The sequence below is a fragment of the Scyliorhinus torazame genome, chromosome 12, assembly GCF_047496885.1.
Source record: "Scyliorhinus torazame isolate Kashiwa2021f chromosome 12, sScyTor2.1, whole genome shotgun sequence".
In the NCBI taxonomy this organism is placed as follows: Eukaryota; Metazoa; Chordata; class Chondrichthyes; order Carcharhiniformes; family Scyliorhinidae; genus Scyliorhinus; species Scyliorhinus torazame.
Genome location: NC_092718.1, coordinates 67,399,556 through 67,417,915, shown reverse-complemented (window position 1 = coordinate 67,417,915; position 18,360 = coordinate 67,399,556). Strand labels below are relative to the sequence as shown.

At 47.0% G+C, this 18,360-nt stretch overlaps 1 protein-coding gene across 1 annotated transcript in view; it reads left to right on the top strand.

The window, feature by feature from the left end:
* Positions 1-18,360, top strand: part of LOC140386461 (sodium channel regulatory subunit beta-1-like) — a 95,264-nt gene that overhangs the window by 29,440 nt on the left and 47,464 nt on the right. The gene's annotated exons all lie outside the window — the stretch shown is intronic.

The window sequence follows — 18,360 nt, the reverse complement described above, 5'->3', positions numbered from 1 at the left end:
CGTCGACTTCTAGCGCAGCAAGCGTCTGCGCGTCCGTCTGCTCCTCCACTGCCTCCCCCAGCTCCTTAACTTTTTTGTCCTGGGCATCCAGTCTCTGGTTCAACTGATCCACTGCCTTCTGAAGGTGGGTCCAAGTTATCCCGCTTCAACGATTCAAAACTGCTCTTTATCACCTGCAGCACGTTTTCCAGCGCCTGCTGGATCGCCGGGTCCGAGGTCCGCCATCTTTCCTCCCGGGTCAGCTTCCCCTGCACCTTGCCTTTGTCCCTCCCTCTCACGTTTGTGCTGCTTTCTGCTCTCCCGCAGTTCTATACAACTCTGCCCGTTCCTCAGCACCGCCGTGGCCGTCTTTCCAGCACTCCGCAGTCCCGTAAAACCGGGGAACCAGGTCCTCAAATCCCGCCGGAGTGAGAGCCCCCGAATGTGCGGCTCACTCACTCATTGCCGCCACCGGAAGTCCTGTCTGTACCTAAGACCGCTTCTGTCCTGCTCATTATTTATGGTAAATTAGCGAATAAATGGTTTATTAAGGCAAATAACTATTTACAGAGAGTGAGGTAAAGGCTACCGTACTCCACAACTCCAAACTCTTGATTAACTGTAAAACCCGCACTCGGCCCCAGAATTCAGGCGCTCGGGCCTGATTGACCCTATAGATCACATGACCCTCAAAGAACTCGTGCTCTTTAAGGGACACACTATCACATCGCTCCCCCTTTAAGTCCCTGATTAACACATTACAACAACAATGGAGCTATTTCCAGTCTCAACACAGTCCCTTATAAGGTAAGTCGGTCCAGGGACTTACTGATCCTTTGGGAGCCTTGTAATTCACCAACAGCTATTCCTGCAGTAGTGGTAACCTCGGTTTGAACTCAATGGGTTGACTTGCGTAGGTGCGTCAGTGCAGATAATTTCTCCAGTTCCCCTGGAACATTACTGGACTTTTACTCGGGGTAGCTTGCTGCAGCATTACTTTCAGCCGTAGCGATATCACTGATGGGCACACTAGGCTCTGTCTGCGATTCTCTCCTTCTCAAATGGTCCAGGTGTTTCTTCACCCGTTTACCTTGGACACCTATCTCAATCCGATACTGGACCTGTTCTGACCACGACTGTTCCCGGGATCCAATTTGGACCAGCACCAAATCTACCTATCCTGCTGCTGGATCTATGGACACACACTCCAAGGCCCCTGTGATCGTCTGTACTTCCTAGTCTGGTCAATGGTAGTCCTCAGAATGTTGGCAGTGGGGCATTCACTGATGGCAATGTAATTAAATGCCAAGGGGAAATGGTTAGATTCTCTCTTGTTGGAGATGGTAATTTCTTGACACAAACCTAGCACAAATGTTACTGCCACTTATCAGCACAACCCTGAATATTGTCCAGGTCTTGATGAATGTAGACATGGACTGCAAAGATCTGTGGAGTTGCAAATGGTGCTGAACATTGTGCAGTCATCAGCGAACATCTCAACTTCTGACCTCATTGAGGAAACAGCTGAAGATGGTTGGGCCGAGGACACCACCCTGAGGAACTCCTGCAGTGATGTCTTGGACCTGAGATGATTGACCTACAGGAACCAAAACTATCTTCCTTTGCTCCAGGTTTGATTCCAACCAGAGGCGGCTTTTTGCCCTAATTCCCATTGTCTTCATTTTTCTTGGGCTCCTTATTGCTGTACTAGGTCAAATACTGCTTTGATATTGAGAACAATCACTCTCCCCTCCCCTCTTAATTTCAGTTCTTTTTTCACATTTAGGGCAAGGCTGTAATGGGGTCAGGAGCTGAGAGCCCTGGCAGAACTCAAACTAAACATCAATGTGCAGGGTATTATTGTGCAAGTGTCATTGGATAGCTTTGCTGAATGAAGACCTCTTCCATTGAGATTAGGCTATCAGGATGGTACTTGGCCATGGTCAGCTGGTGCAGTCAAAGTTGGTGCACTCCATGTAGGAGTACTAGGACTGGGAATGACACCTGTAAAACAGATACAACATGTAGTGATCTCTGTATATATTAATACATGATTAGTTAATGTACAGTCAGTACAGACAGATGATCACTAGATGGCAACACTAACAGGACCTGTATATGAAGTTTCCCGCTCTTTCCGTAGGTTAATGTGTGTGTGGTGCAGTTAGAGTAAAGACGTGACAGATCAGACTGTAGTGTATTGTCACAATTGTTAGTTTAATCTAATCTTAGTTAATTATATTACTAATCAAAGTATGAAAGTGAAAGAACTCACAAGTATATTATTTTGTTACTCAATAAATAATTTGTCATCAACTGGAAGACTTTGACTGTTTATCATCAAGTTAAATACAACTCGGCAACACAAATGAGTAATATTTATATTACATTTCTGTAATATAACACAAGGGGTTTAATTTTATAGGGGTGCAGAGGCCAACACACCCAAAGGAGCCTATCCTGCAGTTTTAACATGCTGCTAGTAAGCTAAACCGTGTGATATTGGGACTTCCGCCCTTCAGTGGGTGGAAGTCCCGCTCTCGAGAGCAGCCAGCAAATCTGATTGCCTGGCAACTCCAACAGACTCGTCAGCTCTGGAGTTAAGTGGTGGCTGCTTACTGGCTGCAAGCAGGCCCAGGAAGAAGATAGATTGGAGTGAGCATTTATGATGAGCAAGAACATGGAGCCCATGAATGGGCCTGCAAAATCGACGTGTAGTCGCACCCACGGCCAACCTGGCCCCTCCCAAGCGTGCAGTAAGGCTGCATACAGCAGGCTTTGCTGACATTTGACACTGGTCACATTGTTTGACCAGATTCTCTGTGTCAATTCCATCCCAGGCCACCATAGGTAACTGGGTGCACACATTTTTATCTTTGTCATCCCCAGGATGGGCGCAGTGTAGCTCCTTTATTAATCGCTTCCTATCGGGAATGTGAATGACCACCCTGGCCCCCCATAATAATACACCATCTTCACAAATTAACTCGTCTTCTCTTATCTGAAAGGATAGTAACTGCTCAGACCTGTTATCATGATGCCAGCTGGAGGACTATGTTTCCGACTTGAGATAATAAGGGGTCTTTTTGGGTCCAAAGCTTGACCTGTCATGCCGACACTGGCAAATTATCGAGAAGGTTTAAAGCAACAATGATTTCCCGTGGTACAGGTGGAGGTGGTATACTTTCGGGGAGGGGAAGACGGCTTAAAGCATCCACATTTGAAATGTGTGTGCCCGGCCTATGTTGAAACATGTACTCGTAGGCTGCCAACAATAAAGCCCAGCGTTGGACCCTCTCTGAAGCTGAAGGGGAAATGGCCTTATCTTCCCTAAATAAACCCAGTACGAAGTATTACAACACCAGGTTAAAGTCCAACAGGTTTGTTTCGATGTCACTAGCTTTCGGAGCGCTGCTCCTTCCTCAGGTGAATGAAGAGGTCTGTTCCAGAAACACATATGTAGACAAATTCAAAGATGCCAAACAATGCTTGGAATGCGAGCATTAGCAGGTGATTAAATCTTTACAGATCCAGAGATGGGGTAACCCCAGGTTTAAGAGGTGTGAATTGTACCAAGCCAGGACAGTTGGTAGGATTTCGCAGGCCAGATGGTGGGGGATGAATGTAATGCGACATGAATCCCAGGTCCCGGTTGAGGCCGCACTCATGTGTGCGAAACTTGGCAATAAGTTTCTGCTCGGCGATTCTGCGTTGTCGCGGGTCCTGAAGGCCGCCTTGGAGAACGCTTAACCGGAGATTAGAGGCTGAATGCCCTTGACTGCTGAAGTGTTCCCCGACTGGAAGGGAACATTCCTGCCTGGTGATTGTTGCGCGATGTCCGTTCATTCGTTGTCGCAGCGTCTGCATGGTCTCGCCAATGTACCATGCTTCGGGACATCCTTTCCTGCAGCGTATGAGGTAGACAACGTTGGCCGAGTCGCACGAGTATGTACCGCGTACCTGGTGGGTGGTGTTCTCACGTGTAATAGTGGTATCCATGTCGATGATCTGGCACGTCTTGCAGAGATTGCCATGACAGGGTTGTGTGGTGTCGAGGTCACTGTTCTGAAGACTGGGTAGTTTGCTGCTAAATAAACCCAACGAGGGTTTGTGATTGGTAACGACTATGCAATGTCGTCCAAACACGTATTGATGGAACTTTTTCGCTCCTAAAATTACGACCAATCCTTTTTTTCCGATTTATGAGTAAGCTTGTTCCGCATCAATCAGAGTCCTTGAGGCATTGGTGATAAGCCCTTCAGCAGCATCTTCCATCTTGTACACTAAAACCACTCCGATTCCGTGAGGACAGCATTGTAGCTAAGAACAATCTCAAAAGGGACCAAGAGACTGTATGACTGTAAAGCTAGTTTGACCTGTTCAAAGGCTTCTTTCTAATGCTCTCTCCAATACCACCTCTGGTGCTTCTTAAGTAGCGTGTTTCAGGGCGCCAACATTGTAGAAAGATTAAGAATAAATCTGCCATACTAATTTACCATTCCGGAAAAGGATTTAAATTCTGACATATTTCTGGGGGCAGGTGGTTCCTTAATTGCTTTGATCTTCTACTCCATAGGGTGCAGCCCTGTGGTGTCTATCCTGAATCCTACGTGTGTCACTTCCTGAGCTTGAAACGTACATTTCTCACTTTTTGGCCTTACTCCGGCCTTCTTAAATATTTAAAAACTTCTTCGAGATTTGTGAGGCGTCCTCTTTGGACACTCCTGTTGTTAGTACATTGTCTAGATAGACCATCTTGGATAGGTCCTGAAGTAAACTTTCCATCTTGCACTGGAAAACTGTGTACACACAGAGGGACTCTGAAGGGTAGCCAGGTATTCTGGTATTGGCCTTTATTGGCATTTATAGTAAAAGATTCTCCAGCAGCCTCGTCTAATTCTAATTGCTGGTACGCATGGTTCATATTAAGTTAAACCACCTGCTAATTTAGCGTATAAATCATCAATTCTTGGTATTGGGTACTGGCCCAATTTTGCCACCTGATTCACGGTTAATTTGTAGTCTCCACATATCCTAATGATTCCATCAGACTTCACCACTGGCACAATGGGAGCTGCCCACTCTGAAAATTGTACAGGCTTGATGATGCCTAATTATTATAACCGCTTGAGTTCAGTCTGAACTTTCTCATGTAACGCATAGGGGACGGGTTGGGCCCAGAAAACCTTGGGCATGGCCTCAGGGTCCACATAAATCTTTGCTTTTAGGCCTTGTATCTTGCCTAACCTGTCTTGAAAACCTCCTGGTATTTTTAAAGATGCCATGAAAGTTGCCTTCATTAATTTTGAAGATTTCTAGCCCATTTAATCTAATTTGGTGAAGCCAATCACGGCCCATCAGACTTGGCCCTTGGTCCCCTCCGCTACTATTAAAGGCAGTTGAGCTGACTGGTGCTGGTAGCTCATGGACATTGTGGTTGTTCCCAGGATCCTTAAAACTTCTCCAGTACACATGGCTAGCCTGGCCATTGGGCTTCTTAACTTTAGGGGCTGGCACTCACCTTGCAAATAACAAAACGTTTGTTCACCAAAACTGTAATGGAGCCCCCGGCGTCCACCTCCATTTTGACTGGCTGACTGTTTACCATCAGCACAATTGTAATTGGGGCTGTCTTGCTGTTTTGTTTAAACTGTATACATCAGATTAATTTTCAGGGTTATTCTTAATGCTGTGCACTGGAGTCGGAGTTTCTCAGCACTGATCCCTGGTGGATTCCGCTGCTTATGTCTATTCAGTCAGCAAAACGTCCACTCACCACTATTCTCTGCCCTATCCATTAGTCAATTGTCTATCCAAATTACACTTTAAAAATTACACATATGCTTCTGTTTACATAGAACATAGAACATAGAACATAACAGGGATGGTGCAGGCGGGAGGGATTCAGATTTCTGGATAACTGGGGCTCTTTCTGGGGAAGGTGGGACCTCTACAGACAGGATGGTCTACATCTGAACCTGCGGGGCACAAATATCCTGGGGGGGGAGATTTGTTAGTGCTCTTTGGGGGGGTTTAAACTAATGCAGCAGGGGCATGGGAACCTGGATTGTAGTTTTAGGGTAAGGGAGAATGAGAGTATAGAGGTCAGGAGCTCAGATTTGACATCGCAGGAGGGGGCCAGTGTTCAGGTAGGTGGTTTGAAGTGTGTCTACTTCAATGCCAGGAGTATACGAAATAAGGTAGGGGAACTGGCAGCATGGGTTGGTACCTGGGACTTCGATGTTGTGGCCATTTCGGAGACATGGAGAGAGCAGGGACAGGAATGGATGTTGCAGGTTCCGGGGTTTAGGTGTTTTAGTAAGCTCAGAGAAGGAGGCAAAAGAGGGGGAAGTGTGGCGCTGCTAGTCAAGAGCAGTATTACGGTGGCGGAGAGGATGCTAGATGGGGACTCATCTTCCGAGGTAGTATGGGCTGAGGTTAGAAACATGAAAGGAGAGGTCACACTGTTGGGAGTCTTCTATAGGCCTCCAAATAGTTCTAGGGATGTAGAGGAAAGGATGGCGAGGATGATCCTGGATAAGAGCGAAAGTAACAGGGTAGTTATTATGGGAGACTTTAACTTTCCAAATATTGACTGGAAAAGATATAGTTCGAGCACATTAGATGGGTCGTTTTTTGTACAGTGTGTGCAGGAGGGTTTCCTGACACAATATGTTGACAGGCCAACAAGAGGCGAGGCCACATTGGATTTGGTTTTGGGTAATGAACCAGGCCAGGTGTTGGATTTGGAGGTAGGTGAGCACTTTGGGGACAGTGACCACAATTCGGTGACGTTTACGTTAAGGATGGAAAGGGATAAGTATACACCGCAGGGCAAGAGTTATAGCTGGGGGAAGGGAAATTATGATGCCATTAGACGTGACTTGGGGGGGATAAGGTGGAGAAGTAGGCTGCAAGTGTTGGACACACTGGATAAGTGGAGCTTGTTCAAGGATCAGCTACTGCGTGTTCTTGATAAGTATGTACCGGTCAGACAGGGAGGAAGGTGTCGAGCGAGGGAACCGTGGTTTACCAAAGAAGTGGAATCTCTTGTTAAGAGGAAGAAGGAGGCCTATGTGAAGATGAGGTGTGAAGTTTCAGTTGGGGCGATGGATAGTTACAAGGTAGCGAGGAAGGATCTAAAGAGAGAGCTAAGACGAGCAAGGAGGGGACATGAGAAGTATTTGGCAGGAAGGATCAAGGAAAACCCAAAAGCTTTCTATAGGTATGTCGGGAATAAGCGAATGACTAGGTAAAGAGTAGGACCAGTCAAGGACAGGGATGGGAAGTTGTGTGTAGAGTCTGAAGAGATAGGCGAGATACTAAATGAATATTTTTTGTCAGTATTCACTCAGGAAAAATATAATGTTGTGGAGGAGAATGCTGAGCTCCAGGTAAATAGATTAGATGGCATTGAGGTACGTAGGGAAGAGGTGTTGGCAATTCTGGACAGGCTGAAAATAGATAAGTCCCCGGGACCTGATGGGATTTATCCTAGGATTCTCTGGGAGGCCAGGGAAGAGACTGCTGGACCATTGGCTTTGATTTTTATGTCATCATTGGCTACAGGAATAGTGCCAGAGGACTGGAGGATAGCAAATGTGGTCCCTTTGTTCAAAAAGGGGAGCAGAGACAATCCCGGCAACTATAGACCGGTGAGCCTCACGTCTGTAGTGGGTAAAGTCTTGGAGGGGATTATAAGAGACAAGATTTATAATCATCTAGATAGGAATAATATGATCAGGGATAGTCAGCATGGCTTTGTGAAGGGTAGGTCATGCCTCACAAACCTTATCGAGTTCTTTGAGAAGGTGACTGAACAGGTAGACGAGGGTAGAGCAGTTGATGTGGTGTATATGGATTTCAGCAAAGCGTTTGATAAGGTTCCCCACGGTAGGCTATTGCAGAAAATACGGAGGCTGGGGATTGAGGGTGATTTAGAGATGTGGATCAGAAATTGGCTAGCTGAAAGAAGACAGAGGGTGGTGGTTGATGGGAAATGTTCAGAATGGAGTTCTGTCACAAGTGGAGTACCACAAGGATCTGTTCTGGGGCCGTTGCTGTTTGTCATTTTTATCAATGACCTAGAGGAAGGCGCAGAAGGGTGGGTGAGTAAATTTGCAGACGATACTAAAGTCGGTGGTGTTGTCGATAGTGTGGAAGGAAGTAGCAGGTTACAGAGGGATATGGATAAGCTGCAGTGCTGGGCTGAGAGGTGGCAAATGGAGTTTAATGTAGAGAAGTGTGAGGTGATTCACTTTGGAAGGAAAAACAGGAATGTGGAATATTTGGCTAATGGAAAAGTTCTTGAAAGTGTGGATGAGCAGAGGGATCTAGGTGTCCATGTACATAGATCCCTGAAAGTTGCCACCCAGGTTGATAGGGTGGTGAAGAAGGCCTATGGAGTGTTGGCCTTTATTGGTAGAGGGATTGAGTTCCGGAGTCAGGAGGTCATGTTGCAGCTGTACAGAACTCTGGTACGGCCGCATTTGGAGTATTGCGTACAGTTCTGGTCACCGCATTATAGGAAGGACGTGGAGGCTTTGGAGCGGGTGCAGAGGAGATTTACCAGGATGTTGCCTGGTATGGAGGGAAAATCTTATGAGGAAAGGCTGATGCACTTGAGGTTGTTTTCGTTGGAGAGAAGAAGGTTAAGAGGAGACTTAATAGAGGCATACAAAATGATCAGAGGGTTAGATAGGGTGGACAGTGAGAGCCTTCTCCCGCGGATGGAAATGGCTAGCACGAGGGGACATAGCCTTAAACAAAGGGGTAATAGATATAGGACAGAGGTCAGAGGTAGGTTCTTTACGCAAAGAGTAGTGAGGCCGTGGAATGCCCTACCTGCTACAGTAGTGAACTCGTCAACATTGAGGGCATTTAAAAGTTTATTGGATAAACATATGGATGATAATGGTATAGTGTAGGTTAGATGGCTTTTGTTTCGGTGCAACATCGTGGGCCGAAGGGCCTGTACTGCGCTGTATTGTTCTATGTTCTATGTTCTATAACATAGAAAATACAGCACAGAACAGGCCCTTCGGCCCACGATGTTATGCCGAACCTTTGTCCTAGATTAATCATAGATTATCATTGAATTTACAGTGCAGAAGGAGGCCATTTGGCCCCCCGAGTCTGCACCGACCCTTGGAAAGAGCACCCCACCCAAACTCAACACCTCCACCCAACACCAAGGGCAATTTGGACATTAAGGGCAATTTATCATTGGCCAATTCACCTAACCCGCACATCTTTGGACTGTGGGAGGAAACCGGAGCACCCGGAGGAAACCCACGCAGACATACTCTCTACTCCTCAAACCTCTCTCTTACTTAATCAAACAATCAGTCAGGTTTAGTTAGAGAAGGTTTACTTTTAACAAATTTGTGCGATTGTCCCATATTAACCTTTCTCCAAGCGAGACTTCATGTTGCACTTGACAATGGTTTTCCCATTCCTGTGGTTAGGTTGAGAGGCCTGTGGTTGCCAAGTTTAAATCTCCCTCTTTTTCCGGTAGGGTGTACGATTTGCAATCTTTCAGTCCTCTGGAGCCACCCCCATATCCAAGGAGGATTGAAAGATTGTGGTCAAACCTTCTGCTACTTCAGGAAGCATGGTGGCGCTGAGGACCAGGGTTCGATCCCGGCCCCAGGTGACTGTCCGTGTGGGGTTTGCACATTCAATCGTGTTTGCGTGGCTTTTGCCCCCACAACCCAAAGATGGGCAGGGTAGGTGGATTGGCCACGCTAAATTGCCCCTTAATTGGAAAAAAAAGACCTGCTATTTCCATTCTGGATTCTCTCAGCAACCCAGGGGATGGGTGACTTATTCACTTTGAGTCATGTCAACCTATTAAACACAACTTTTCTCTCTATTTTTATTTAATCCAATCTCTTTACTTTCCTATCCTTTACTGCAAAATTATCTTCATTCTTTTCTTACCTGAAGCCAGGTGCAAAGTCGTCATTTATTCCCTCCGCCTCTGCAAGAACATTTTCTTCTTTTGAGGGCCCGAGAACCCACCCACCTTCAGCTGCTTCACCAATGACCTTCCTTCCATCATAAGGTCAGAAGTGGGGATGTTCATTGATGAATGCAAAATGTTCATCACCATTCGCGACTCCTCAGATGCTGAAGCAGTCCATGTTCTTCCTATGGAGAGAGTTCAGCGAAGGTTTACCAGGCTGATTCCTGGGATGGCCGGACTGTCATATGAGGGGAGACTAAGTAGGTCAGGATTATATTCATTGGAATTTAGAAGAGTGTGAGGGGGGATCTCATAGAAACTTTAAAAGTTCTAACCGGATTATACAAGGTAGATTCAGAAATAATGTTCCTGATGGTGGGGGGAGTCCAGAACTAAGGGTCCAGAACTGAAGATAAGGGATAAACCTTTTTGGACTGAGGTGAGGAGAACTTTCTTCACCCAGGGAGTGATGAATCTGTGGAATTCAGTACGACAGAAAGTAGTTGAAGCCAAAAGGTTGTGTAATTTCAAGATGGAATTAGATATAGCTCGGGGCGGCACAGTGATTAGTATTGCTGCCTCACGGTGCCGAGGACCCGGGTTCGATTCCGGCCCCAGGTAACTGTCCGTATGGAGTTTGCACATTCTTCCCATGTCTGCATTTCACTCCCACTTCCCAAAAATGTGCAGGACAGGTGGATTGGCCGTGCTAAATTGCCCCTTAATTGGAAAAAAAAAGAATTGGGTACTTTAAATTTATAAGAAAGAAGGAATTAAATATAGCTCTTGGGGCTAAAGGGATCAAGGATTATGGGGGGAAGATGGAATCAGGGTATTGAACTTGATGATGAGCCATGATCAGAATGAATGGTGGAGCAGGCTCAAAAGGCCTCCTCCTGCTTCTATTTTCTATGTGTGTATCTATGTATGTCCAAATGCAGCAAGACCTAGGCAATATCCAGGCTTGGGCTGACAAGTGGCAAGTAACATTCATGCCACACAAGTGACAGGTAATGACATCTCCAACGAGAGATAATCATTGCCCCTTGACATTCAAAGGCAATACCATCACTGAATCACCCACTGTCAACATCCTGGTGTTACCATTGATCAGAAACTGAACTGGACTAGCCAGATAAATACTATGTCTGCAAGAACTGGTCAAAGGCTGGGAATCCTGAGGTCTCACCTCCTGTCTCCCCAAAGCCTGTCCACCATCTACAAGGCACAAGTCAGGAGTGTGATTGAAACTCTCCACTTGCCTGGATGAGTGCAGCTCCAACAACATTCAAGTACTCAATACCATCCAGGATAAAGCAACCCGTTTGATTGGCACCCCTTCCACAAATATTCACTCCATCCACAACTTGGCACATAATAGCAGCTGTGTGTGCCATCTACAAGATGCACTGCAGGAACTCACCGAGGCTCCTTCAACAGCATCTTCCAAACTCACAACCACTACCATCTAGAAGGACAAGGGCAGCAGATACCTGGGAACCCCATCACCTGGAGGTTCCTTTCCAAGTCACTCGCCATCCTGCACTGGAGATTTATCGTCCATTGCTTCACTGTCACTGGGTCAAAATCCTGCAACTCCCTTGCTAATATCATGGTGGGTGTTCCTACGCCACACGGACTGCAGCAGTTGAAGAAAGCAGCTCACCCACCACCTTCTTAGGGGTAATTAGGGATGGGTGATAATTGCTGGGCCGGGCCAGTGACACCCACATCCCTTGAATTAATGTTTTAAAAGTATTATCTTGGGCCTCAGGGTTACTAATCCAGTGACATTAGCACCACGCGTATATCTCAGTTAATAACACACTCACATCAGAAAAAAATCTGTGTGTTTTAGAGCCACTTGAGTTTTGAACTGAGAGAGTTTTGAACTCAGGGTGGCCATCTTTCAGTCCTAACTCTCTGTTTGGAGATATACAGGTTCCTGATATCCAGGCCAACATTTATCCCTTAACCAACACCACCAAAGAAAAGCAGGTTCATTTCATTGCTGTTTGAGATCACCATTTGCACATTAGCTGTATTGTGTCGACATAACCAGCATTTATTCCAATTCTCATCCCGCAGTAAGGCAGACCTTCATCCTTTTCCATAGCTAGTAACTCCTGGAACAGGTCGCTAGTCTGTCGCCAGGCACATAGTGGTTAGCACAATTGCTTCACAGCTCCAGGGTCCCAGGTTTGATTCCCGGCTTGGGTCACTGTCTGTGCGGAGTCTGCACATCCTCCCTGTGTGTGCGTGGGTTTCCTCCGGGGGCTCCAGTTTCCTCTCACAGTCCAAAGATGTGCAGGTTAGGTGGATTGGCCATGATAAATTGCCCTTAAGTGTCCAAAATTGCCCTTTGTGTTGGGTGGGGTCACTGGGTTATGGGGATAGGGTGGAGGTGTGGATTTCAAGAGCCGGTGCAGACTCGATGGGCCAAATGGCCTCCTTCTGCACTGTAAATTCTATGAAAATTCCATGAAAAATATCAACTGTGACTAACCAGCAGTCTCTCCTGCTCTTACTACCGGCCACTGGAAGGTTTTGTGGTTCAACCTCAGGGTGCGTGGGTTTCCTCCGGGTGCTCCGGTTTCCTCCCACAGTCCAAAGATGTGCGGGTTAGGTGGATTGGCCATGATAAATTGCCCTTAGTGTCCAAAATTGCCCTTAGTGTTGGGTGGGGTAACTGGGTTATGGGGATAGGGTGGCGGTGTTGACCTTGGGTAGGGTGCTCTTTCCAAGAGCCGGTGCAGACTCGATGGGCTGAATGGCCTCCTTCTGCACTGTAAATTCTATGATAATCTATGAACCTGTTTGGCCGGGCGCTATGAACACATCTTCTTTGGCCATTAATTTCTGGGGTGGCACTCAAACCCAGAGACCCTCCCCACTGCACCACAAGGCCTCCTACCAAACATTTATTACCCATCCCTAATTGCCCATGAGAAAGTGCTGTCTCCTTGAACTGCCGTAGTCCATACCCCTGATGTCCTTAAGTGGAGAGATTCTTGATGAATAAAGGGATCAGGGGTTATGGGGAGAACAAAGAACAAAGAAAATTACAGTACAGGAACAGGCCCTTCGGCCCTCCCAGCCTGCACCGATCCAGATCCTTTATCTAAACCTGTTACCTATTTTCCAAGGATCTACTTCCCTCTGTTCCCCGCCCGTTCATATATCTGTCTAGATGCATCTTAAATGATGCTATCGTGCCCGCCTCTACCACCTCCGCTGGCAAAGCGTTCCAGGCATCCACCACCCTCTGCGTAAAAAACTTTCCACGCACATCTCCCTTAAACCTTCCCCCTCTCACCTTGAAATCGTGACCCCTTGTAATTGACACCCCCACTCTTGGAAAAAGCTTGTTGCTATCCACCCTGTCCATACTTCTCATAATTTTGTAGACCTCAATCAGGTCCCCCCTCAACCTCCGTCTTTCCAACGAAAACAATCCTAATCTACTCAACCTTTCTTCATAGCTAGCACCCTCCATACCAGGCAACATCCTGGTGAACCTCCTCTGCACCCTCTCTAAAGCATCCACGTCCTTCTGGTAATGTGGCGACCAGAACTGCACGCAGTATTCCAAATGTGACCTAACCAAAGTCCTATACAACTGTAACATGACCTGCCGACTCTTGTACTCAATACCCCATCCGATGAAGGCAAGCATGCTGTATGCCTTCTTGAATACTCTATCGACCTGCGTTGCCACCTTCAGGGTACAATGGACCTGAACTCCCAGATCTCTCTGTACATCAATTTTCCCCAGGACTCTTCCATTGACCGTATAGTCCGCTCTTGAATTAGATCTTCCAAAATGCATCACCTCGCATTTGCCTGGATTGAACTCCATCTGCCATTTCTCTGCCCAACTCTCCAATCTATTTATATTTTGCTGTATTCTCTGACAGTCCTCCTCGCTATCTGCAACTCCACCAATCTTAGTATCATCTGCAAACTTGCTAATCAGGCCACCTATACCTTCGTCCAGATCATTTATGTATATCACAAACAACAGTGGTCCGAGCACGGATCCCTGTGGAACACCACTAGTCACCTTTCTCCATTTTGAGACACTCCCTTCCACCACTACTCTCTGTCTCCTGTTGCCCAGCCAGTTTTTTATCCATCTAGCTAGTACACCCTGAACCCCATACGACTTCACTTGTTCCATCAACCTGCCATGGGAAACTTTATCGAACGCCTTACTGAAGTCCATGTATATGACATCTACAGCCCTTCCCTCATCAATTAACGTTGTCACTTCCTCAAAGAATTCTATTAGGTTTGTAAGACATGACCTTCCCTGCACAATACCATGCTGCCTATCACTGATAAGTCTATTTTCTTCCAAATGTGAATAGATCCTATCCCTCAGTATCTTCTCCAACAGTTTGCCTACCACTGACGTCAAGCTCACAGGTCTATAATTCCCTGGATTATCCCTGCTACCCTTCTTAAACAAAGGGACAACATTAGCAATTCTCCAGTCCTCCGGGACCTCACCCGTGCTCAAGGATGCTGCAAAGATATCTGTTGAGGCCCCAGCTATTTCTTCCCTCACTTCCCTCAGTAACCTGGGATAGATCCCATCCAGACCTGGGGACTTGTCCACCTTAATGCCTTTTAGAATACCCAAAACTTCCCCCTTCCTTATGCCGACTTGACCTAGAGTATTTAAACATCCATCCTTAGCCTCAACATCTGTCATGTCCCTCTCCTTGGTGAATACCGATGCAAAGTACTCATTAAGAATCTCACCCATTTCCTCTGACTCCACGCATAAATTCCCTCTTTTGTCTTTGAGTGGGCCAATCCTTTCTCTAGTTACCCTCTTGCTCCTTATATACGAATAAACGGCTTTGTGATTTTCCTTAACCCTGTTAGCCAAAGATATTTCATGACCCCTATTAGCCCTCTTTATTAAGGCAGGAGAATGGGAATGAGAAAAGTATCAGCCATGATGGAATGGCAGAGCAGACTCGATGGGCCAAGTAGCCTAATTCTGCTCCTATGTCTTATGGTCTTGATCCTGAACATATTTAATGACCGAGTTTCCATCGGCCTCTGGGGTAGAGAATTCCAAAGATTCAAAAATTCCTCCTCATCTCAATCTCTTTTTTTTAAAGGGGCAATTTAGCGTGGCCAATCCACCTACGCTTGGGTTGTGGAGGTGAGACCAACGCAAACACGGAGTGAATGTGGAAACTCCACACGGACAGTGACCCGGGGCCGAGATCGAACCTGGGACCTCGGCGCCGTGAGGCAGCAATGCTAACCACTGCGCCAGCGTGCTGCCCCACATCTGGCCGAAGTTACCCTCTAGCCAACTCCATAGGCCCAAAATCATGAGGGGTTTGGATAGAGTTGAGAAGGAGAAAGTGTTTTCCAGCGTCTGGAGGCTTGGTAACTAATTGGAGTAATACTTGAAGGGGGATAATTTGCAGGGATATCTGGGGCAGGGGCGTGGGAGTGGGCGGGGGCGGGGGGGGGGGGGAGAGCAGGACGAGAGAGAGTTGGGCCTATTTGGATAGATCTATTCAAAGACCGACACAGACACGATGGGCTGAATGGTCCCCTCCTGTCCTGCATGATTCAGTGTTTCAATGAGGACTGTAAAGAATATGTAACCAAGCACTTTTATCCTCCAGTGGGGCTGCAGAATCTGAGCCCTGTTTTCACAATGAGAATTTGGGGGTCTTGTTGTGATAACTTTAAACATTGGTGAAGAATGTGTTCTGAGTACATCTGTTTGCACACAGCTCTCTGTTCGCTGTGCAGCAGGTGGGGCTCGATATACTCCTGTTCTTCACACAGTATGGAATCTTAACTGGAAGTCATTTTAAGTTTTACATTGTTGGGGGTTGTAGTTTTTAAAATATGTAGTTTAAAGATTTGGAGAACCCAGAACAGAATGGCTCCCCTAGCCCGATCATTATGGGTCAGATCTGGAAAGCACATACTTAGGACTAGGCGAACATTGACGTTCCAGCTCTGTTTGATTTAAACAGCGCTGTGTCACTAATGCAGTTCCAATTCTGGAGATGGTAGCTGATGAATAATTGATTTTGTGTAGTATATTTAGAGAGAGCTTCTGCCTCCCAAGCCTGGAGCTGCCAACACAATTAAACAGCAAACCAGGAAACAGAGATGCAGTTTGACCGTCACAGTCCCAGCGAAGGTTCTGCTGTAACATCAGGGCTGACTGGTGTGTAGAATCGAGGCCAATCAATTCCACTACATGTAGGTAGAAAATAACTGTCTTATTGCTGGTTGCCTCTGAATAGCATGGAAATAAATCACAAAATGCAAGGCAGAAATGGTCAATGAGCTCTGAAGTTAGGCGTCATCATTTTAGACCAGTTTGTAGTTTAGCCATTCCAAACCCATCCTCAATCCACAGCAGATCACTGTTTTCAGCAGAGATCCCAAAGAGTTTAACAGTGAACATCAAAGAATGATCAGTTCAGCCCACCTCAATCCTGCAACGATACAAAACATCCCTAGTGATCACCTCACACCCATTTTCTGCCCATTAGGCTGATATCAATAATCAGTGAAGGTCTAATGAAGTCGATGCTGAATTGACTGTCTCTGGGTTTGCCTGTTAATTGCTGCAGAAATTATGCATTCGGCGGTGTACGTATTTTTGAGAATATGGCTGTGGCATGGGCAGCATGGTAGTACGGTGGTTAGCACTGTTGCTTCACAGCTCCAGGGCCCCAGGTTTGATTCCCGGCTTGGGTCACTGTCTGTGCGGAATCTGCACGTTCTCTCCGTGTGTGCGTGGGTTTCCTCCGGGTGCTCCGGTTTCCTCCCACAAGGCCCGAAGGACGTGCTGTTAGATGAATTGGACATTCTGAATTCTCCCTCTGTGTACCCGAACAGGCGCCGGAATGTGGCGACTAGGGGCTTTTCACAGTAACTTCACTGCAGTGTTAATGTAAGCCTACTTGTGACAATAAAGATTATTATTAAGTAGTCAAATTTTGTGTTTCTCTCCACTGAGGCCGCACTCAGAGTGATTTCCTGCTGCAGCCCTGATCCCCCCCACCCCCCCCCCCCCCCCCAAATATTTCAGGTCCTCCCACCCCCCATTTTATGGCTTCCCTTCACCCCCCCAACATTGGGGAGGCCCCTAGGATCCCCACCCCCTCCCCCTTTCTACGTGGCAAGATCCCGCTGGGCCCGACCTCTGGCAGGGCCCGACCTCATGACACAGCCATGGTACCAGGTTGGCAGTGAAAGATGTCCAGGTGCCAGGGGGAGTGCAAGGGTGACACCCTGCCCTGTCCCGAACTACCCAGGGGTCTCTAATAGCCTGGGAGACCCTTCTCCCCCAGGTGCCGTTATACCTGTTCAAGGGTTAAATGGCGCCCTCGCGAGGACGCCCACGTGCGGCCAACATTGGGTCAATAAATATTCAGATCTGGAACATGCCCAGTGAAGGCGAGATCCAAATGATGACGACTCGTGAGATTTTGTTGAATCTCGCGAGACGTTTCGAGCATCGTGGATTTCACGAGAGGTTTCGCGCGAGACTCAATGGCCTCATCCCGTGACGAGGCTGCTGAATTGCGCCCTCAGTCCTTCACAAGTAGGGTTTCAATTAGCACAGCGAGCCCATGAGTTCTGTGCAATTCTGCACCTTCTAATTCATCTGCAATTAGCGTGTTCGGGAATGATGACACAACAACTCGTTGTGAGAGTTCCACGGTTCTATGGCAGTGGTTACTATCAGTCACTCGTGGTCTTCTCACAAAAGGTTAACATCTGTTGTAAATGGTATTTTGTCAATGTTTTAATTCACACAGAATGCTCAAAGAATTTATCATGGGTTGAAACTCTGTCTACCAGAATATGCAGAGTGCAAGTAGTAACATCTCCTCTCACTGCTGTGATATCTGTTATATTCTGCGGCATCACAAACTTAACGGTGGGCCAGGTCAATCCAAAGATCAACGGGGTTGAGGAAGCTTATTCCCAGGGATTGAGTTCAGCATCCAAAGGTTTGAGGCCCTTGTCTCCAGGGTTTGAGGCTCTTGTTGCCAGAACTTGAGGCCTTTCAACCCCAGGATTTGAGGCCTTTATCCCCAGGGTTTGAGATCCCTGCCCCAGGGTTTGAGGCCTTTGTCTGCAGGATTTAAGACCTTTGTCCCCAGGGCTTGAGGCCTTTGTTCCAAGAGTTTGAGGCCGTTGTCCCCACTGTTTGAGGTTCATGTCCCCATAGTTTGAGGCCCTTTCCTGCAGGATTTGGGGTCCTTGTCTCCAGGTTTGAGGCCCTTGTCCCAAGACTTGAGGCCTTTCACCCCAGAGTTTGAGATCCTTGTCCCCATGGTTTGAGGCCCTTGTCTCCAGGGTTTGAGGCTCTTGTTGCCAGAACTTGAGGCCTTTCAACCCCAGGATTT